The following is a 22643-nucleotide window of genomic DNA, read 5'->3' as shown; positions in this document are numbered from 1 at the left end:
CACTAAAGAATTCTGTAGGTTCCATTTTGGGTCTCTCTTCTAAATATCTATGTAAATAAATGTGTTCTTTTCTGGGAGCCTTTGATAGGCAGGGGGAAGCCTTACAGCAGCAGTGAAGGAACTGCACATAACCCTGTAATAGTCATTCTGTACCAAGAAGTGCACTGTGGAGAAAGTGGTCTCCTAAGGCTGTGAATCCATAGCAAAGCCCCTTCATGCTTAAGCTTTGGAACAAATTATGGTTCATTTATAGCAATAATACACTCAGCAAAATTTCGATTTACATTCACAACTTCTAATCTGGAAGCCACGGGAGCCTTGTGATGGGTATAAGTGACTTAATGAAAGGCTGGGACTGTCTAAACAACAAAGGAATCCTATTCTTGTCAAGCAGTATGGTTTCAAAGCAAGGCACTTGGCTGCAATGCAGAAAATTTTGGTTTCTTGCCATATGGCAGCTCTATGGTGTTAGGAAAATTTCTTCCTTCCTGTGTGCTTCATTTATCTTTCTGAAAATTTATAATGATTTCTCTTATGTCATCATAAGCTTTACAGGTTAAAGTCTAGGTAAGACTGGTTATAATCTGCAGCATACCCACTCACAGAACCTCATGGAACAAGGGACTTTATGCATTGCAACCTGTTGCTTTGGACATGGACAGATATGTTGTGTATCCTGCTCAATTCCTTGGCTTTGAAGAATCAAATATTCTTACGGTTAAGAATCAATATTGCACATGTTTCAGCAAAACACTGTGATTGATCTGGAGCTTACCGGCTATGTGATTTGTCTGGCAGTTTATCTTTTGAACATTTTCAGACAGCCTCTTCTCTTTCCTTTTTTCCCCTCCCTCTGGAATAGATGTGGGATTCTGCTTCCCACAGACATGCTTTCTGGCATCTCCCAAAACCCAGTTCCCAATGAGTTAACCTTCCTCTCCAAAGCATCATGCATCCTAACTTTCTGCAAGGACCCCTTCCCTCCTGTCTACCTAACCCTTGAAAGCCCTGGTTGTGCAAGTCCTTTTAACATTGCCTGTTGCTGCCCTTATTTGCGGAGGCCCTGGGGGCACCTTTTGTCCCCCTCCCCCAGCCAAGCTCACTGCAGCTCTGTCTCATGACTGTCCTGCCCTATCTCATTATCTAGAGCCTTCCTGAGCAGAAGTTTAGCTAATGAGACTCTTGCACTGCACAATAAAAAAGGGCCTACTTAAGTCTTTAAAAACAAATATGCAAGCTTCTAGTAACTCCACAGAAAACCTAGCTTTCTGTAGAGGCAAACTCATACCTTTTTGAGGGAGAGGGAACTGAAATTCAACACTCAAGCAAGTGAAATCCTTTATGGCATTGCTAATGAACTGCAGCATCAGAACCCCAGAAGTATCTATTGTATGATTATTGCTAACTTATTTTTGTGCTAGGTGCTGCATGGGCCAGTGAAGAACTTGTAGTCTTGTCAATGACAGAAAAATTAAATCCACTTTTTCAATACTGGAGTTTCTGATAGAGAAGTCTCTTGAATGGTTTTTCCCAACTTGCTGAAGAACACTTTAAAAATCTTTTGAAATGAAGCATGTACTTAAGGAATTTTTTTTCTCTTATTCACAACTTTCTAATTTTGTCTTTAGTCTGTTGGTTTGAAGTAAAGATCAAAGTTGAAATTATTCAATCTATAACTTCTTTCTGTATCTATTCTGCTTGCTGGTAGGCTTAGATTGTGTTTTAGCTCTCAAGCTAAGGTTTGGACTTCTTTTTTTGTTCTGTATGAATTTTAAATTTTAAGAGGATAGGAACAGTTTTGTATTGTTTAAAAACTATCAGTATGACTGAGGTAGATCTCATAAGAACAAAATAGCCCTTTGTCCTCAGATTACAGTCTTTTAATTGGAATGAAGAAACCTCTTCCTCCTTTTATTTTCCCTATTCCTCATCAAGCAGGGTACAAGTAATTAACAAACAACATTCTGGAGACGAGGTCTTTTTCTGTTTAATTCTCATCTGCTACACTGCTGCAAAAAAATACTGCACAGACTTTTTTCCCTTCTAGGAATTCTTTGAAGGAGACTTTTTTTTTCCTGGCAATTCTAGTGTGCTTACATAAATGTTTTGTAGACAACATTGAACTTCAGGTTAACCCCTGTCTCTTTGCCAGGGGTTTCCAGCATGCATTCTCCAGCTGAAGGAGTTTTTCATTTGCTCATGATGTCCTAGTTTGCCTGTGGAATGCTACTCGCGATAGCTTTTCTTCTCAGCCCTGGGCCAGGGAAAAACACACTGATTCTTCTTATCATGCATCCTACTTTTTCTCCATTTGCTTATCCCCTGCATTTCCTTCCTCCCCAAAGGTAAGCAGTCACTTCTCTAATTCCTCCTTTTCCACTTCTTAATTTCTGGATTCTACCTCCTCTTGTGTTTAGGCAAAGCCAGCCTTCATATTGTTTCTTTTTCTATTGCTGCTTGCATTTTTCCCTCATCTGCAGTCATGGTCAAAGTTGAGAACTTGTCCTCTCTGGCTTCTGCTTGTCACTTGAATTTCCTCCCTCCTCCTGCTGTCTTATCTCCTTTGGTACTGCTCATCCTTCCTTACCTGTTATATCACACCGTTCTGCCACCTCCAGTTCATTAGCATCTGTCCAACAGCCTGCTTGTTTGGGAGCATTTGAGCCGTAGGACACAATGCCATCTGAGGAGTAGTAATGACCTCCCTGAGCCCCTGTCCCACTTCTTGTCTTTGTGTCTGACGCTACACGTAAATCAGTATACCTGACACAAATCCAGACACTGTCAGAAATGATCTAAGCCATTATAATCCTTCTCTAATGATGAGAATATTTACATGTTCACCTCTGATCTTTATATAAAGTGGCCACATTTTTGACAATTTTCTCTCATTAAATGGCTTTTGCAAGCTAGAGGTTGTCAGAATAAGTAGGACATCAGTTTCTGGCACCATTTGTTAAGGTGTTCTGACTTGAATGCCATCCTTAAAAGCACTGGCACAGATATTTGCATTATCTTTGGCTGCTGCTCACTCTGAACTGTGCACAGCAAATTTTCAGGGCAAAGGGAATGTAGTAGGGGAAGAAAGCCTGCTATTGCTTTTTTTTTTTTTTTTAACAGTTTATGCAGCTTTTTTGGCAGTGTTTGCACTTCATGTTCTAGGGCTTTTGTGATCACTGAATCAAATAAGCCTTGGTGTGGGCTGCTGAAGGAGGAGAATGCTTGATGGAGGTCGTGGGTTTATGTGTGCCTGGATTGAATGCGGAAGAAGGATAGAAAGAGATTAATTCTCAGAACTTACCTTATTTCTTTAAAAAATAACAACTCATAAGGAGAAACTATTGCAAAATTCAGTTTGTTTTCAGCCAAATTACTCAGCTACCCTTTAATAGAATAAAGTCTCTGAGTCATGGTTGTCCTCAGGATTGCACCACACTCAGCAGCTGTGTGTATATGTAATAGGTTCAGGAAATCCTCCTGCTTACCTAAACTCAAAAGTCAAATGGTTCAATTTTCTCATGAAACAAAACTAGTTCTGTGAGTTTTAAATAAAATGCAAGGAGTAGATTCGTATTGTGATGGTGGTAGTGGTGTTGTACTCTCCCTTATAGGCAACGTTGAAGGACACTCAACATCAGGGGCAGATCCGCTTGATTCACAACTTTTTGTTGTCTGAGTCAGAACAGAGACTGAAATGCCAGTTTACTCATTTAAATGGGGATTAAAACCCTGTTTTCTTCCTGGGTTTGCTAAATATTTGATACGAAATGAAATAGAGAAAGTTCAACACAGGAATACTATGTGTTTCATGGCAAGAATATGTGCCTGGGAAGAGAGATCTGAATCACTTTCCCCGTTTAATTCAGTGAATTTTGTAAATGCTGAATGAAAGTATATGAGAAGGCATCTCCACAGCACTGGATTTCCATTCAACCAAAATTATTCTTGAACTGGACTTGATAATTATTCTTGCAAATAACTCTGAATCAGCAATTTGTGGTTTTTTGAGGGATAAACTGTTTTCTGAAATGTTTTTCTATCCTTAAGCATCTCAATTTACAATCTAAACAGTTATGTGTTAAGCACTAGGGATTCCTCAACTGCGACAAAAAAATTATGCATGGTTTTTAATACTGATGTCAGTATGACATTGCGATTGATCAAGTTAGTGATACTACAAATTTTTAAGGTTTTGTGAATTTCATTCTGTTGGCTTTTTAAACTAGTTGACTTCTCTCATTTTTTTTAAACTGTCATAAAAACATTTTGTAACCTGAATTGGATCCCTTTTATGATATTAATTTTGTATTGCAGAAAACAAGGTCTTTTAATAAGGTCTAGGATTCACTGAAACATAATCCTACTGTAGAATCACACAGATTCAGGTATTAACACTTCCTTGTTACATATTACTTCCAAAAATATGCCTCTCGAGAAAGGAGAATGCCCTACTACCCGCAAATGAACAGTAGCTTGTAATACTGTTTCAGAATCGTATAGCGGTACAAAATCCCTTGAGCATAAGCCAACATCTCTTTAAGTGGTTATAGGCTTTCACCTTTCAAAGCACCTAAGCAAGTTTAGTGTTATCTACTGTTTGCATATTCTGTTGTCTCTCCTGGTTTAATCATGATTGAAAATTTTATGCTATAAAGCTCTTCAGGCCTCTTGTTATGCATGGATAGAGTCCTGTGAGGCAAAGCTACTTGACACATAAGATTAAAAGAAAAAAAAAAAACCAACAAACTATTGCTTTTTTAAAAAAAAAAAAAAAAGAAAAGAAAAAGAAGGAAGTAAATAGCAAATCAAGATTCCGGGAAATAGAGGTTCAGTGGTGATGACAAGATAATTGTAAAGAGAGACTATTAGAGTGGAGTCTATTTATAGAAAGTATATGTCAGGAGCATAATGCACTGAATAGAAGAAGAAATTCTTGTGCTGATAATGTGCACAGTGGCAGCTATATATATATATAGCTTTTGTACTCTATAGAGTTTTTGTGCCTTTTTTTTGTAAGTGAATTTATTTCTTGTGAAAGTTGATATAATAAGGGCATTAGAAATAAGAACCCTTTGGCTACCTGCAAACAGAGGAAAGTATGAAGCAGTATCATGGTCAAGCTTCCTCTGTCAGTTATTCTTGAATCCTTTTTTTAAAGGTACCATGTGACAGGTGAAACCTTGTGAGTTTTGCACACTCATTTTACAATTCCAGCATGTCAGGGTGTCCAGGAAGAATGCCTCTGTCCCAAAGCCCTCCCATTTCCTCTACTAGTCCCCATGGCTTTGGAGGAGGAACATCTTACAGCATTCATAGTGGTGATTGAAGAGAATTTTAAGTTGGAAGCTTGTAATGATGACAGTGTTCTGAGGCAAGCATATAAACTAACAAAAATGTTTGAGAAGAACGGTGGTGTCTCTTGTTTGCTAGGTGTCTTCTTACTTTTGGAGGTCTTGGAAGGTTTAAAGAAAGCTAAATCTAAGACTAAGCTGCTCTCCTCTTCCTTCAAAAACCCTAATAAAGGGGCAAAGTCACTATGCGCTGTCTCTAAAGTAACTTGAAGGTATCCCACCCTGAAATGCTGCTGCAAAAGACCAGGTCTCAAAATATTTTGGTCCCTTGAAAAAATAAATAGAAGAGATCAAACTGAGGTCTTGGGGGAGTGTATGATCTGAATGTTTCTGCAAGTCTGCCATACTGGTTCAACCTCTAACCTGATGGCTCAGTCATCTGCTAGGAACTGGATTATTTCTGAAACATTGTACTATGAAAATGGTTCAGTTTGGCTTCAGTGAAAAAAAAAATTACCTTTAAAGGAAAACATTCAGCATTTTTCTTCCACAATTCTCTCCTCTTATATGGCCTACGTCTTTGCATATTGGTTTGGTTACAAAATATAACCATATTTTTCCCTCTTCCTATTCAGCTGGGTTAATGCTCATGTTTGTCATTTTGCTGTGTTTGCTTTAATTACTGTAGTGGCACAAATTATTCTTGACAACATGATACTTTTTATTATGCCTAGTGTGATAAACTAGTATAAAACATAGTAGGTCAGCGTTCTACACTGCAATCCATTTTGCAGTGATTGGGTTACTGCATCAGTAATACATCAGTGATCTAGAGGATAGTGGAGGAGCTATTTTACAACTGTAATTGCCAGTGAAGTGTGAAAATTACCTGTGAAGGCGTCCGATAACACCTGGATCCAGATGTTCCACTTTACATATCCTTACCTTCAAAGATGAAGTTTCAGTATCTGTAGTACATGAGCTGATAGACTCGGTGGAAAGTTCTTGATCCAAACAGCTGCCTGTGCTCAAATTATTGAAATTCTCATCTTGATTTATTCTGCCTCATCTTAGATTCAGGTAAAAAAAAAAGTTATTGAAGGTTGGAAATTTGGCAATTATGTTTCCTGACGGAGGTTTAGACTTGATAGGGAAGAAAATCTTCACAGCACAGCCATGAGGAATACAGGGGTTTTGAATCCCATAAGTAAATTGTCTGTCATTATCAGGTGCTTCAGATTTTTTGTAGGAGGTATTCCTGTTTCATATTGTAATCAGGTATCTGTTGGGTATCTTCATTGGGGTTATGGAAGTGCTGTGGTTCAGGTGCAGCTTACAATGAGCAAGAGGATTGTGTCTTAAAGCTGAATTGAGACAAGTTGGCATACTGAGAAGAGGACAAGACTCAAAAAAATTGATCTTTTTGTATTGTTTTAAAGATCGACACTCTCGGTGGTGAAGCAGTGTGGTAGGACAGTGTAAGGAAGCTGGTCTTGACCCTATGAATGTAGCAAAGTAGGGGAACTTTTCTCTGTCTCTTAATTAGTCTAAATCTAGTATTAACCCAATATATTCTTAAAGTTTAAGTGACTGATATTCATCAAGAGTAGGGGAAATCAAAAGGCTGCTTCTTAGTGGCAAGTTAATTTGGAATGTTTACATTTCTGTGGAAGAGAATTGTTCCTGCATAAGCATTCTCAGACAATGATGATAGATAGTAAAGATGGCATTAAGATAGCAGTTGAACAAAGAACAGCCTCTAAAGCCAGAGGAAAAGTTAAGAGTAGCTCAGCAAAGCACAATTTTGAACTTAAGTCCTTCGAGATCCTGTTTGAAAGGGAGACAAAGTAACTGTGTTTGCTGTGCTTTTTCAGGGCTCTTATTCATTTACTCCAGGTCAATATTAATGGTTAATTGACAAATTGTATGACATGTATAGAAATACGTTGTATTTGGTGTGTTTGTAGCAACAGCATTATTCTTAGTAGGAGGAAAAAAGAGTATGTAGTAACGTCTAAGAAGTTAGAAAATACTAAAGTTCACAACAATGAAACCTCAAGTTAATTTTCCCACAAGACTCCTTCTTGATTTATTGGGCTGAATATAATTATTTAGAGGGTGAGCTAATGAAGGAGGAATTTTATAGAGCCTTTTTCTTGCTTGTTGTAAGTCTGGGAAAGTGTTTAGCAGAGCCAGAAAAAAACAGAAGTTGTAAACTTGTGTAAAGTTGGTAAATGGTTTTAATCACAAGAAAATAAGATGACGATTGCAGGAAACAATTTCCAGGAAAACCTATATTACCATGATACTTGGTCCCTTCCTTCTGTGAGGGCAGAGGATGCTGGAAGTAGCCAGTGCATCAGGTCAGTTACTCTGTGGCATGGTGGCATGGTGGCATATTGCCATGCTTGTTTTAAGTCAAGGACTTGGGACCATAAGAGCCTATGTATCTTGGGGTGCTGGCAGTGGAACCTAGTACAAGCCACTTAAACTGCTTTTCTGTAGATGGGAGGAAAAGTTGATCTCCTTGGTTCCTTTTCTATAAATGAGGAATATCTAGAATTTGAGAGGACTGTGGAGATAGGTACCTGAATGTTGTATAATATATTGATGTATGCTCTAGAAACGTATAACATTGTAGATATACAATGTATAACATTGTAGATATACAATGTATAACATAAGGTTCCATTTCTACCAGATTTCTAATTTAAGTCTGTCCTGGGGCTAAAGTTGAATATTAGGAAGTAAAGAAAATCTAGAGCTGCACATTAACCAAATAATGAGAAAACAAAATGTTGGACCACTTCTTGCAATGAGTATGTGTCCGTCTGATGCAGAGAATAATGTATGGAGCCTGTAGGGAGAAAGGAGAACAATGTGTGTTCAGCAGACCCTTGAATTCAGGTTTCCTTTAATTCTGTTGTGTGTGTCCCCTTCAGCTTCAGACTGCTTACAAATTCACATAAGTATTACTGAACTAATTTTTCTTGATTTAACATTATTCAGATCTTCCGTTTTCAAACAGAAGTAATCACACAAGGGTAAAAGCTACAGTTGTGTTGTCATGAGGGATCCACAGGTGCCCAGGATTCCTTGGTGTGACACAGATAGGAGCACTGGGAAGGGGTGGTTGAGTGAATTGTGCAGGTGTTGTGCTGTCGTGGTTTAACCCCAGCCAACACTGAGCACCACCCAGCTGCTCGCTCACTCCCCCCTGGTGGGGTGGGGGAGAGAATCAGAAGAGTAAAAGTGAGAAAACTCGTGGGTTGAGATGAAGACAGTTTAATAGGTAAAGCAAAAGCTGCGCACACAAGCTAAGCAAAGCAAGGAATTCATTCACTCCTTCCCATGGGCAGGCAGGTGTTCAGCCATCTCCAGGAAAGCAGGGCTCCATCATGCGTAACGGTTACTTTGGAAAACAAACACCATCACTCTGAACGTCCCCCCTTCCTTCTTCTTCCCCCAGCTTTATATGCTGAGCATGACGTAATATGGTGTGGGACATCCCTTTGGTCAGTTTGGATCAGCTGTCCTGGCTGTGTCCCCTCCCAGCTTCTCCTGCACCTGGCAGAGCATGGGAAGCTGAAAAGTCCTTGCCTAGTGCAGCAACAACTAAAACATCTCTGTATTATCAACACTGTTTTCAGCACAAATCCAAACCATAGCCCCATACCAGCCACTATAAAGAAAATCAACTCTATCTCAGCTGAAACCAGGACACGTGCAAACACATGCTATGAAGGGAATTGGCAGCTCTTCATCACCCTCCTCAACCAGGTAGTCAAGCCTAATAAATGGAGCCTGGACGGGAAAAGAGGTAATTTCCTATTGTAAAGAATAAAACCCAAACTGCTTGGAAAGAGGAAAAAGAAGATAAATGAGCATGTAAAGGAGTATTGGACAAGCTGAGAAACAGAGGCCAAAGGAAAGAAAAGTAGGAGGAGCAAGCTTTAGGTTAGGTCTGTTAAATAGTCAAAGTGTGCAGGTGAAGTGATCGCTACTAAGTGACCAGGAACAAAGCTTGTCTGACATGATGAAAGAGGACACAAAAGCAGCAGAGAAATAGGTACAAAGGGGAAAATAAGTCCACTTAATCATCAAGGATATTTTGACTGTTGAGCAAAACTGTACAGAGAAAATATCACTGCAGCCTCCTTCACAAAGACATAATACGGTATAGCTTATAGCAACACTAAATGATATTTGGTTACCACTGTCATATCAGAATTTTGATGTCTGTGGAGTCACTGTAAAAATTACTAAGCATCAGTACTACTGTAATATTTGTGGTCTCCTGCCCTTTTCAGTCTCATATTCTACTCTGAGCCATATGTACCTGGGGCAATGCATTTTTACAATACACAGACTTCTGCTCTAGCCATAGGGAGAAGCAGAGGGAAAAGAGCTTGAGATGGGCTGTGTTCACTCCTTCTCTCTCCCTTCTCCCTCTTCCTCCTGTTTCCTGTCCAGCCAGTAGTCCTCTCCCCGCCACCCCAGCAAAGTGACAGAGCAGAGAAATGCTCCACTCATGGGATCTGAGTCAGGGCGAGAGGGGGAAGAAGAGAGCTACTTGTTTCATGGGAGGGGTGGGATCCAGGTGCCTCAGACAGCAGTGTGCTTCTGGGAGTGAAGACTCTCGGAGGACAAATTTCATCCTCTTTCTCCTCTCTTGTCCTTTCCTTCCATCCATAATATCAGGTCAGATGTCAAGCAGGGATTAGAGGTCACAAAGAGAGAAGCGTATATGTAGACCTTCTTCCAACCCACAATTATGCTAAAAGTTAAACAGTATTACAATAGTTTTATTTTGGTATCCATATGGCAGAACATTTAAATGTTGATCTTGGGGAATTCCCTTAATGAACTGAGACTCCTGGAATAAATCATCCCTTGCTCAAGTTAGATTTCCTTGTGTACCACCTGCACGAACAATACATCTGTCTCATAAACTGAACTCTTTCTGACTGTTGAATTTGGAGTAAATGCTGGATGGACAGGAGGGGGGATGAAAGGGGCAGAGTGGTAGGTAGTAGGAGCATTGTGCCCAGCTGGGAACAAATGTGTTCTGCTATGTGTGTTTTGGCAGTTGCACGTTGTATCATCCATTCTCCTTTTCAGGCCAACGAAGCAGGAGAAGTGGGGGGAGGAAATACACAACTCGGCAAGCTGCACTAAAAACAAAGAAATTAAAATGACTTAATGTTGAAGTTGCTTCCTTTTTTGTTTGCTGAACTAATGACTTGAGAAAAGTTACCTGAATAGTCAATATAAATGACAGACATGAACACTAAACCTAATCTCCTGTAAAAAATTGAAGGTTTTAATGACCAGAAAATACTTTTTGATTAACCTAGTGTATTTTACTTCTATAAAATTCCTTGCCTTCTGTAGTTTCCATGGGTGCTGGATTGTTTTTCTCTATTGTTTTTGTAGCAAATCTGACTTTGAAACTGCCATAGAGGTGACGATTAAAATTAGTTTGGGCTTCCAGGCCTGATACTGTCCACCCTTTCTCTTAGAAGGACTGGAATTTATACATAAAAACTAAGCAGTTCAGTTCATAGGTGGAAAAAATTAGAATACAGTTACAGAGTGTTTTATCACAAAATGGATAAGTCATTTAATTGCCATCCTTTTATTTTCTTTTCCTTAATATTTTCCGAAATCTGTAATTTCTGGTAGCCTCTTTTTTTTTTTTTTTCCTCCCCTTTCAGAGAATGTAATGGTTATTTGCTAACTTTTGATTTGGCATTAGAAAAGTACAGACAATTGCATGTCAGCTTCAGCCTGGATAAGTCACATGGATTACACTAAAATATTCGTCTGCCCCAGGTAATGAATGATAAACTCCCTGGGATTTCTAAAGTGTAGGATATGGTATAAGGCCTGAAGAGCTGTCTGCTCATTTGCTCTTAAACAGCTTTTATTTCTCTTCCAGTACATTGTTAGTTTCCTTATGAACTATCTACTTTAGGTGTTGGATGATGAAATCTCAGGTGCCCAGCATTGATTCTCATCAGTGAGAGTTCATTCTGTTGGCCAGTTCACAAGAAAATTTGGATATATAAATGAAGATGAGTCAAATTAAGCTCCTAAACAACTGTCCAGGTAAGGTATGTACAATAAAACCAGTATGAATTTGCTGATCATTAGCAAATCAGTAGCACTGATTCAAATTAGCGCAACATTTCTACCAGTTCCCTGAAAGTCAGATTTTTAGGCTTCATGATTTTATGGTGGCAGGAATAGATACTGTGATTGATCTATTCCTTGTCTTCCTGAAGCTTCACTAGTTCTGTTAGGTAAGATGTGTCAAAGTTTCCAAGGCTCTTAGTAAAACCCTGTTATAAGAAAAATACCACACTGTAGCTATTCCTCTAATAAAGAGAGAGCTGTCACTTGTGAGAAGGAACCGTCCATGGGCAAATATGTGAAAAACTTCCATTAGATTTTGTTCATATGGTTTACGGTTGGACTCAATGATCTTAAAGATCTTTTCCAACTTAAATGTTTCTATGATTCATAGAGTTGTCTTTTAAAATTGCAGAAAGCCTCCTCACAACAGCCAGATTAATGTGTTTCACATTTTTCTTTAATTTTACAATGGCTTCCTATCATACCAGAAGCCAGACAGGAAACGTGGTCACTTTGACTGGCAAAATCAAATGGGATCTTCTTTAATGTTGTGAATTTTAGGAACTTTTTTCTGTTTAGATCATATTAAATAATTAGTAGTGATATGAAGGTATAAGGATATCTTAAAATGGTTTATTAGTTTGGGTGGTTAATTTTGGTTACTTGAGAGAAGCAAATTCTGCTTCAGTCACCCTATTCTCTTTCATTGTACCTCAGAAACTCCACCTTACATCATCACTGTGGGCTTTAAACTCAGTTTGATGTGGACAGTGACAAAAGACCAACGAGGTCGGGATTTTTTTGCCCCCCTTCCCCCCCCCCCCCCCTTTTTTTTTTTTTTTAAAAAGTGACCAGCTAAAAGTACTGAATTCTGGGTAGTGGTGAGATCACAACTTTCCCCATGGTGGGCTACACGTGTATTTCATTTAGGGGCCAGTTACTACCTGGACAGAGATGGGATGTTCCTACAGTAGGAGCTGGATCCCAGCAAAGAATTGTAAAGCTTCCTTTACAAAGAAAGAAATGTGGAGACACTGATAGTGCCTTGTGGCTGTGACACCACCCACCAGTCAGTATCAGCTCTTCCTTTCCATGACTATTTGTGACTTTATGGAGAGTGGGAAAAATAAGATGGGTGGGATTGACACAGGTAGGAACTCTGTCTCCAGTGATATCGTACAGCATGCCTGAGTCTGTTGCTAACAAACCAGACCTGTGATCCCCAGAATAAGGCTGCTTTGCTATTCATTCATATTAGAGTCCTGGATGAGTAGATTTGAATATGGCTCGATTGCTTCTGATCTTATTTTGATAAAAATGGATTAAATGGCATTAAAGCAGTGGTTTAACCATAACTGGTTTTAGAGCCACATGTCTATGTACTTCAGTATTTAAGTGTCAGTTATTCTTCCAGAGTCCTGGGATAATAATGTACAATTTCCTAAGTGTATGCAGTTTTTGGGATACCATAATATTCTGTGTAGTTTGCTCAACTCTGTATGTGCTGGGTGGGAGTGGAACAGAATGAACTGGATAAATATCTTGATTTTTATTTTATGGGCTCATCCATCTGAAACACACAACTTTACTTTTTCAGCTTGTATTTTTCTGTGAAAAGTGTTAAATTGCTCTTGGAAAAATTTATTGAATGCTTGATTTTGACTTATGGCATGACAGACAGGAATATGTTTTCAGTAACTAGGAAACAACATACTGAACATAGGACTAGTGAAAATCCTCCTGTAAAAAGAATATATTCACACAAATCTTACCAACACTGCATGTGTGCGTATGTATATTTATATTTTTTTTTCCCTTTCCTAAAATAAAATCCTGCTGGCAGAATTTTATATTCAGAAAAAAAATCTTATTGTTTCTAAAGAACATAAATCTTTAGCCTCTTATTTTGTGAATTGTTATGCTGAATGGCTCAGATGCTTTTTGGGGTAAATCATGTATTTTAATGCATGTCAGACTTCAAGACATTGTAAATAATCTGTTCTGATCTATACTGTATGAGGATTTGGCCATTAAAAAGCCAGTTCTATATATTTTTGGGAAGGAGCTAGTGTGCCTGTCTTTTGTGAAAGAATACAACCTCCTTTAACGCTTTGCAGTTTTATTGGTAAAGGGTTTGCATAAAACTAATGAAATCACTCAACAGAATTTGTATTTTGAAGCTCTTCTAGGGTAGAAGTTGTATCCTTATTATTAATATTTCAGCCTTGATTTAAAAGGTTTTCTTTGCATTTTTTCCCCTAATAAGCAGTATGTATTATTCTTCTACTTTCGAAGCAAAATACAAACAAAAAAAACCCCTAAACCCCTTCAATCTTCAGGATTTATTTATTTATTTAAATGCTTTGGAGGATAGGGAACTAAGAATAGAAGTTTTCATTGCAAGGATTATGAAGCTATCCAACATTTTAACAAAGCCATTGCTAGCACTTTGGAAAGGCTTTTCTTTAATCAGATATTTAATGCTGCAGCAATCAGAAAAGGATAATGGTGATTTTTTAGCAGCTTGGAAAATAGAAATAGTGGCTATTGTAGTGTGTAGCAGTGGTCCTTAACTGTCAGTCTAACATAGCTAAACACCTATTAAGAGCCAAAGAAGATGTATTTTTCTCCATTTTGAACAGCTTCCATCATCCTCTATTACTTTTTGATGCGATGCGCCACAAGAATTTACGTGTTGTTGTACTAATGAATATCTCGGGTTGCTGTGATGGCTGAAATCTTCCTTAACTCATAGGGCAAAACTTAGATGGGTCTTGAAGATCATCAGATCCTTTAATGACTGGAAACCATATTCTCCTTTTCTCTTAAAACTGGTTAGCTATTTGAATTACAGGTTGCAGTCTGGTCCTGGAATTTTGTTAAGGAAAATTTGGTTAAAGTGATTTTAGCCTTCTCTGATTTATGTAACATCTTCCTCATTGGTAATTTAGAAATAACAAAGAGTATCACAGATCTTTTTTTGCCTTCAGCAAGCATATTACAGAATATCTCCACTGAAGTCACAGACTTTTGTCTGAAGTTCTAGCTTTCTATGCCTCTGTGAATGGCCACAGAAATAGGATGCCTGTGGCCATAGGGGACATACGGATTATAGGTCTATAAGTATTTAATAATTGCATAGAAGAGAACAAATTTAAAATATTATGTTGAAAGAGATCCACCACAGAGTATCTTAAAGCCAAATGAGGGCAAGAATTTCTTCTGAGAGCAAAAAATTAATTTTCAAATGCTTATTGTAAATAAAACATGAGCTTCGCGGACCCAAGTGAAAATTTTAACTATTAGGAAGTAATGGAAAACGAGACTGCGTTTAATGGATTTTTGTTTCCGTATTTCCTTCAGCTTTTTTAATTGACTCATTTAAAAATGCTGTAAGTAAAAGTGGTGTTAGATTTGCTTTTCATTTAGGTTAGCAGAAATAACTAACCAAAATCCCCTAATCCCCAACCATTCAAAAAAGCCCCGAATCTTTTTGGAACTGGAATTGAGTGGAGGAATACATTGTTCATAGAGAAGGAGTCCCAGTTCATGCTACTGGTTGAAGGTCAGTCCAAGACATCTTCTAGCAGTGAAACTCACTTACGGAGCTCCTGCAAAAATTACAAATTACATGGTGCTAGCATGTTAAAGGAAAAATATCTAACTAGTGCTGTTCAGTGACAGAAGAGAATTCAGTTTAGTCTTTGGTACACTTCAGAAAGATAAAGATCTGAACATGACCTACATGTATTGTATTATGTTTCCCTTTCTAACGTGGGGACAAGGGAAAATGGTGGAGAACTTCAGACCAGTAACTGAGGTGTGATTTTTGGCAAGTTCTTTGACTTGCTTTTTATCTTTATTAACACCAACCATAGCAAGCAAGGTCAAGTGCTTGGTAAATGGGAGACAAATATTATCCCTACTGTGATCCTTATATTTATACACATGCATTGATGCACATTATTAGGTACATAGGTGCTCTACACCACACACACACATGATGATGCTAGGGAGACTGAAAGCAGACAATATGACTGTTATACTGAACTTATAACGTGTTCCTTCCTCAGTAGTGAGAAACCTTTTATACTCAGAATATACTGTCAAAACTCTGTAACTCTCTTTCCTGAACCATTACAGTTGCATGGTGTCTTGAACAAGTTTATACAATGCTACTTAAAGCATTGCTACCCTAAAAATCCCCAGAAAGCAAGATATTAGACTATAATATTTTTTAAAGGAATACCAAGTACAGAAATAGTTGCTTCAGGCTGGATAGGCTAAAGAAGAAATTGCCGCTCTTTGCTCCTCTGTGTCCCTATTGGGCCACTTTATATAATGTAAGATCTCTTTGAAAGTCAGGCTAGCAAACACAGTGTAAGAATATACAGGACAGCTGGCTGGAGCATGAATAAAAAAAGACATAACCTCTAGCTTTGTGCTTAGCTGGATCTATTTCTACAAGAAAGTCTTAAAAAAAAAAAAAAAGTCTTGCATTACTGTGCACATCAGTTCTGTCCTCCTTTTGTGCAGCTTTTGATGGGCTGTAATTGTGTTCCTGGCATTCACAGTGAAGCACATTAATTTTGCTCTTAAGTCTTTTGAAATTCAGTAGAAAACTATGCAAATGGTTCAGGAGGAAGTATGTAATTCAAAAGAGGTGTTATATGTGATTATTTTTCCTAACTGAAAGAATAGAAGCTTCATTGTCTTTTCAGGACTACTTCATTCATCATGATAAATCAGGAGCCTATTTCCTCTCCAAGCTTTGAAATGTAATTTTTCCAGATCCTGATGAGATTCTAGTGTTTCTAGTCTGTGTGGAAGGGAGAGGGGGTTCCTGTTGCTGTTCGTATTATTTGTGTGCATACCTCCATGATAAAATGGGTTGTTCCCTTATGAAACCATCACAGTGATATTAGCTGATTTAGTCAGCAATGTAGGGAGGAGATTAACTCTACTCTTACAATCTCTTTGTGAATAAATCTGCTACTATACCTTTGGGATCTCAGGGATCCAGTGTATGATCAAGTACATCTTACAGAAGTTAGGTTTGTGAAGTGACGCTGCCTTCATTATAGTCCGGGGAGACATGTTTGCTTGTCAAGACTTGCAACCCAAGCTGTTAACAGGCTGAGAAAATCCCCTTTCCCAAAATATAATATAAAATGGTCTTCAATTTACATGTCAACAGAATATGCTGTGGATGACCATGTAAAAAGGCTAAGTACACTATATACGAGTTATCTTTCTGGGTGCCATCTACCTGAGTTTGCAGAAGTACCCTTTCATTCCCTCACACCATATGTATGAATAAGTCAAACCCATGTAGGATGCCCTACTGATGATATGATAGGCAAGATCTGTATGCATGACACTTGAAATACCTATTACCCATATTGGTTTGGATCACTGAGAAGTAATTAAAAATTTTGGTAACTTCCCTGCTTCCTGTTGTCTAGTCTTGAGGTACTCTGCATAAACTTTAGGTAGGTTAGGCAATGGGACTAAGAAGGCTTTATTCACTGGAGCTCATGGCTATTAAATGGAAATTGCTGTGGGTTCTAAAGGGAATTTCTGGCTGTTGAGATCCTGTCAAGAAGCTGGAGAAAACTTCTGTTGTGGGAATGGTACATTCCAATACAGGCAGCTTTGCTGTAGAGAGAGTCCTGTGGGATGCAGAGGAGGACCTTGCAGAAGTGGGAGGTGAGTGGCTTGGTTTGACACTTGTCACTTTCTAGAATTTCCTGAATTTGGCACCCCAGAAGTGTCATTCCTCTGAGGCATAATGGAAGGAGTATACCAACCGAGCAGTGGGATGGCTTAAATAATACTCCAATAATTAACACTTGTGGCATCAGAATATTTCTAACAAGTTCTCTCAAATTTTCTCCTCCAGCACTCCAGTCTCTGCAGTTCAAATTCTGATCCCAACATTAATGAGGACTTTTTTTTCCCCCCCTTTTGAGTGGGATGGCATATGGATGAGATGAGGAACAGAAAAACACCCTACCAAACAAACCAACCCACAAAACCTTGCCCTTTGTGTGACTGTCACCTTTGGAGGTGGGATATGCATCTATTCAAACTCCCTTCATTTTATATTTATCTTGATGACAATGCAAATGTATATTGAAATCTATTGCTTGCTGTTGACCTGCTATGAACAGAAGATCAGGCCATACATAAAAGCATGGACCTCTCTTCCTATGTGAGCTTCTAGAAGTTACTCAGTGTTATGTGATCACAAGCACTGTCCTGACTGTTACGGAAATTATGCATGCCAGCCACCATAACAGGGTTCAACTCTAGGTTTCCGCTGAATCAATAAGCCGAAAAGAGGTTCTTCTATGAAGTCCTTTTTATTAATAACACTACAGCTTGAGCTGGGTGCCTCCGAAGAGGGACCTCAAACAAAGAAATCCCTGGGCAATTATACCCTTACAATCTAAATTCTCTACCCCTCATGTGACAGTTTGGACCAGTAGTAAGATTAGGGTCTGGGGTCTTCCTGTTCTTCATTGGGCCCTTTCATTATCTCTAGGCAGGCCATTCCTTTTCTTATCTCTAAGGCTGCAGCTTCCTTATCTTCTGGCTTGAGCTGGCTCTGGGGCCTTCTTTTACTCAGCTAGATAAAAGTTCAACATATTTAGGTGAAAGTTCACAGCTTGCAGCCTAAGGCTTCAGCAAATTTAGCTACTAATGCTAGAAGCAAGTTATGCTAAACAAGTTCTATATAAGTAGTGTATACCAAATCGCACAACATGACTGCCTTTGCTTTGATTTTTCCAGCTTGGTTCCAACCCCTCCTTTTGCCAGAATAACTTGTCAGCTGGAAAGAGAGAGCAGTCGTACTGCCCCCCGCTTACCTGCCAGAGAGCATCCCCCTGGAACTCTTATGTGTTTTTTCTTTTATGAAATCAAGTGAGAAAGGAAGATAAAGACACAGTAGCACCATAAATGGCTATTGCTAGTCATTTTAATATCTTGCAGCTTTGACCTAGGAGCAAGCTATTTCCCATCAGCTGTACCGCGCTAAGTACAAAATAGGAACAACCAAAGGTGGTTACTGTGGAGAAAACACCTTGTGCCAACTCACTATCCTGTGGGAACTTTTGTTCCTAAAGCTTTGAGAAGAATGGAGCAATTAATGTCTGTGAGGCTCAAGTGGATATTGCTCATTAAGTTGTACTTCGTGTATATTTCTCATCTTGTATTTGTGACTTCCATTGGCCTCTGGGGGCTAGCTGAGGGATAAAATGTTGCTGCCTTGAGCATGCTGCAGAGTAATAGCTACTGTGGTGGCCACAGGGAGTGGGTAATGCAAGGGGAAGGCAGACAGAGAGCAGAGGAAAGGAACAAGACTCGGGATGTGTCTGTAATGTGCCTGCTAAATAGAGAGGGAAGCAATGAACCTTTCTGCTTGGCAGGTATGTTTGGTGTGTCAAATCCTTCAGGCTGTATGGCCTTGAACCACTTATTTCAGCCTTATGCTCACAGTCTGAGTCACTTTTACTTACGAGAAAGGTACGTCTGGTGTATTTGTGCACTTGGGGATAGGTGTACGTTTCCGATAAAGTCTGTGAGCAAGGTGTGTATGGGAAATACTGAAAAATTACTAATGCTTCTAAAATGTTTTTAGTCTTAATGCTCTTTTGATCTGCTTCTGCTTGCAGATGAAGTTCTGTGAATGCTGGTTTTGGCAGTAGAAGAGGCCTAAGAGGTTTCTGACCTCAGTTATTTTTTCCCATCCTTGCACTGAAGTTATACAAAAATAACTGGTGGTGGGGCCATATGGTAAACTGAACTGACTCAAACTTAGAGGGTATTTTAAAGTATTATTTTCATGCTGTGAATGGAAGGAAAGTGGATATATTATTCCAATGACTAGATTGTTTCTGTGCTATTTAGGGAGTGGACAGTGAGCAGCAATGCAAAGCTGACACCTCCCTACCCTATCTTTCAAAAGAAAACATTCATGGAACCACAGGTTAATTTTGTTCTTCATTTGTGCAAGCAATCTCTGCTGTTTATCTTGTAATTGCTAATTAACCGTCTATCACTACCTTCAGCCTTTTATACTAACAGCAAGTGTGTCCCTTTAAGCTTACTGTTGTATTTTTACCTGTTTGAAAAAATATATTCATCGGCTTGCATTTTCTCATTGCTTCTTGGTTCCTGTATATTGTGGCTATCCACATGTGTATTTTCAAGTACATAAATCTGAAAACTTAGATCCTGCAGTTGTTTCATAGCAAAGATTTGAAATTTAATGGTTGATACTTCAAGGTTTGATTTTGCAAGAGCACTGCGATATTTTGATACGGGACCTGTGATGGATTTTGGCTTGGTGGGCTGGCAAGACTTCAGAACAAAACTGGTGGGTTAACTGATAAAACCGCAGGTGTACGTAATAGCTGCAGTGCAGAAGGCTCTTTGCAATGTGCAGTTAAGTTCAGAGTCTTGCTGGTGACATTTTACTTGTCTCCAAACGCGAAAGAGAAGGACAATGGCTTCAGGATTGTTGTCTGTTGTACTTTAATGCATGTAATGGTGCCAAGACAATAAAGCTAATCCTCTGGCACCTTCATGGTCACTTTCACAGACATTTTTCTATTAAAACTACTAAAATAGTACACTAACGCTTAGCGTGAATGGAAGTTACAAAGTTAGGTTTGATATATGGGTATGTCAATCAACCTCTGCGCTTGGTGGTTGGTTTGTTGCTGTTTGTGGAAGAGGAGGAAGGTTTTTACACACCTGAACACTTTAAGAAGCCTTATTGTAGTTGCCTTTCTCTGTAAGCGGTGTAAAAACTATAGGTTAAGATCATAGTGATTATTTTGGTGAAGGCAAAGAAATCTTGAACAAGAGAATGACAGCTCTTATAGGGAGGTGGGAAAGGATAGGAAAACGTCATTAACTGGGCTATTTTTTTATAGAAAAGCAAACACAACTTATCAAAACCAAGGCTGTTACTTGTGAATGGAAGTACAAGCAGGGAGTTCACACCTGATTTCAGTGAAAGAGTAGAGTCTAAAGCATTTGGCTTGGCCCTTTCTCACTGTCTCCCTTTCTCACTCGCTCTTGCTCTGCTCGTTCTCACTCATTCCTGTTTTCACTAGCCTGCCTCAGGAAGGGATTTCCCTTGGCATTCTCCTTTAATAAAACAGAACTCTAAGTTTCTGTGTTTACACAAATTTATTGCCAGCCTCCAGGCTTGTCTTGCTACGCCTGTAGTTCGAAATGAATTGCAGTACACTATTAGCAGATTGAGAATACTGGCGGTTTTTTTATTATCTACTGCAATATTATCTGGTAAAGAAACTTTATCTGTTCAATGCATAGTGATGGAAGAAAGGGAGGATTTATCCTTTCCCCTGACATAGAGGGAAGACAGAAAGAGAAAGATGAAAGTGGAAAAACTACTTTGGCCCCCTGTGTAAACTGAAATTTTATTTCACTGGTAATTGCCTTCAAAACCCTAGAAAAGGCACTGTTGCTGTAGCTATGGCATTCTGCAATATAGCAGCACCCAATGTAGATTCCCCTTCGCTTAAGCCCCTTCCAAGTACGTCCCTTGCATTTGGTCTCCACTTTGTGGGCAGTGTGACCTACTGGTCAGGACCGCTGTCTGTCTGCTGGAATTCTCACACTTTTACTGAAAGTCTCTGTATGTGATGGTGCCTTCCCTGGGAGAGAATTTGGGCTAGAAATAGCAAGAATTTTGATGCCCGGCGGGAGGCTGGGGGGTGGTGGTGGTGGAAATCTCTCATGCTCATAGAGAGAAGCTTGAAAAGATGGCCTGGAACTACCTTATTTATTACAGTCTGAAAGCAGATTGCTCCCCCTCCACCCCAAAACATCCTGCAAGTGTGTTTGATAAACAAGGTTAGTGAATTTAGGTGACTTGCTCTTGATTCTTGAGCAGCTGGATTTATAATATGATATTGCAGAGGAATACATAGTCTAGTTTAATAATACAGGGCTATCTAAATAAATTACATGGCTTTTACAAAATTCTGCTTTTCAGTGCCAGTAAGGCACAGCCAGATGTAGTCAGGAGCACGGTATAGGTGAAACAGATTCTGAGTTCTCTCCTAAAATAGCCGTAAATCTACTTATTGTTCATACAGCTCTAAACCCTCCTTTGTCTCTGAAAAGAGGGTTGTTTATACTGTGGGATTGGATGCATCTAGCTAAGTGAGCCTTGGCTCTTAATTTACACACCTACATAATCCCTGCAGAGAGGGAGGTGCTCTCAGTTGTTCTCTGGGGATGCTTATCATCTTCTGTTGATGGAGAGAGGAGAGGCGGAGGGGAGGGCAATCTTCCCTTATATTTAGTTGCAAAGACATGAGTATTTCCCCTTCTCCCCCACCACCCGTGCTGATGAACGCTTTATTCAAGCAAACTAATCTCCAAACCTGGGGGGAAAAAAAAAAAATTGACAAAGTATGTGGCAATTTAGAAGCAAAGGGAAAAGCTGTTCTGGAGAGCAGGCAAAATGCTGTGTGTGTTTGTTGGAAGTGGTAAAGCTTGAGGAGGGAACAGTAGGGAGCTGAATAAAACAGCCTTGAAAGCCATTCCACTACTGGTGTATAAACTGAAAGATGGAGTAAGAGCCAATTTTCTTAACTCAACAGCATAAGCCTTGCAATTAAGGCTGTTCTTGTTTTTAATTGTCACCTGTACTGTCAGCCATCTTAGTGTTCCCACACAAGGTGTTTGCATTTACCTTCACAGTCACATCTGGAGCTAAAGGCGCTTACGCACATCCAGCCCAGCCTCTGCTCACGGTCTCCAACAACAGGCTCCTCTTCAATGCTTGGGATGTGCTTCCAGAGTCATCAGAAATGTTTTGCACTCAAGAAATGCTTCATTTTTACCTAAATCCCCCCACTTCCCCCCCTTTTCACCTCTCTGCTGATGGGGAAAAAATGGTCCATCTGCTGATCTCTGAATCAAGAGGGGTTCGTTAGCTGGATTTTTGCTGGTATGATGGGAGAAAGGCTATCTGATTCTAGAAATGGAAATCCAGACCCTGTATGTTTTCTTGAAAATTTAAATATTTGAGTTACACACCAAAAAAATCTTGAGTTGCTTTATTGATTGGTATATGTGTGCTTAAGGAAAGTGCATGCTCTATGTACCTGAAAACCCCCAATATTTCACTCGATCTTTGTGAAAAGCAGGCAAAGAACTGGCTGT

The sequence above is a fragment of the Mycteria americana genome, chromosome 2, assembly GCF_035582795.1.
Source record: "Mycteria americana isolate JAX WOST 10 ecotype Jacksonville Zoo and Gardens chromosome 2, USCA_MyAme_1.0, whole genome shotgun sequence".
Classification (NCBI taxonomy): Eukaryota; Metazoa; Chordata; class Aves; order Ciconiiformes; family Ciconiidae; genus Mycteria; species Mycteria americana.
This window is presented reverse-complemented; position numbering follows the sequence as displayed.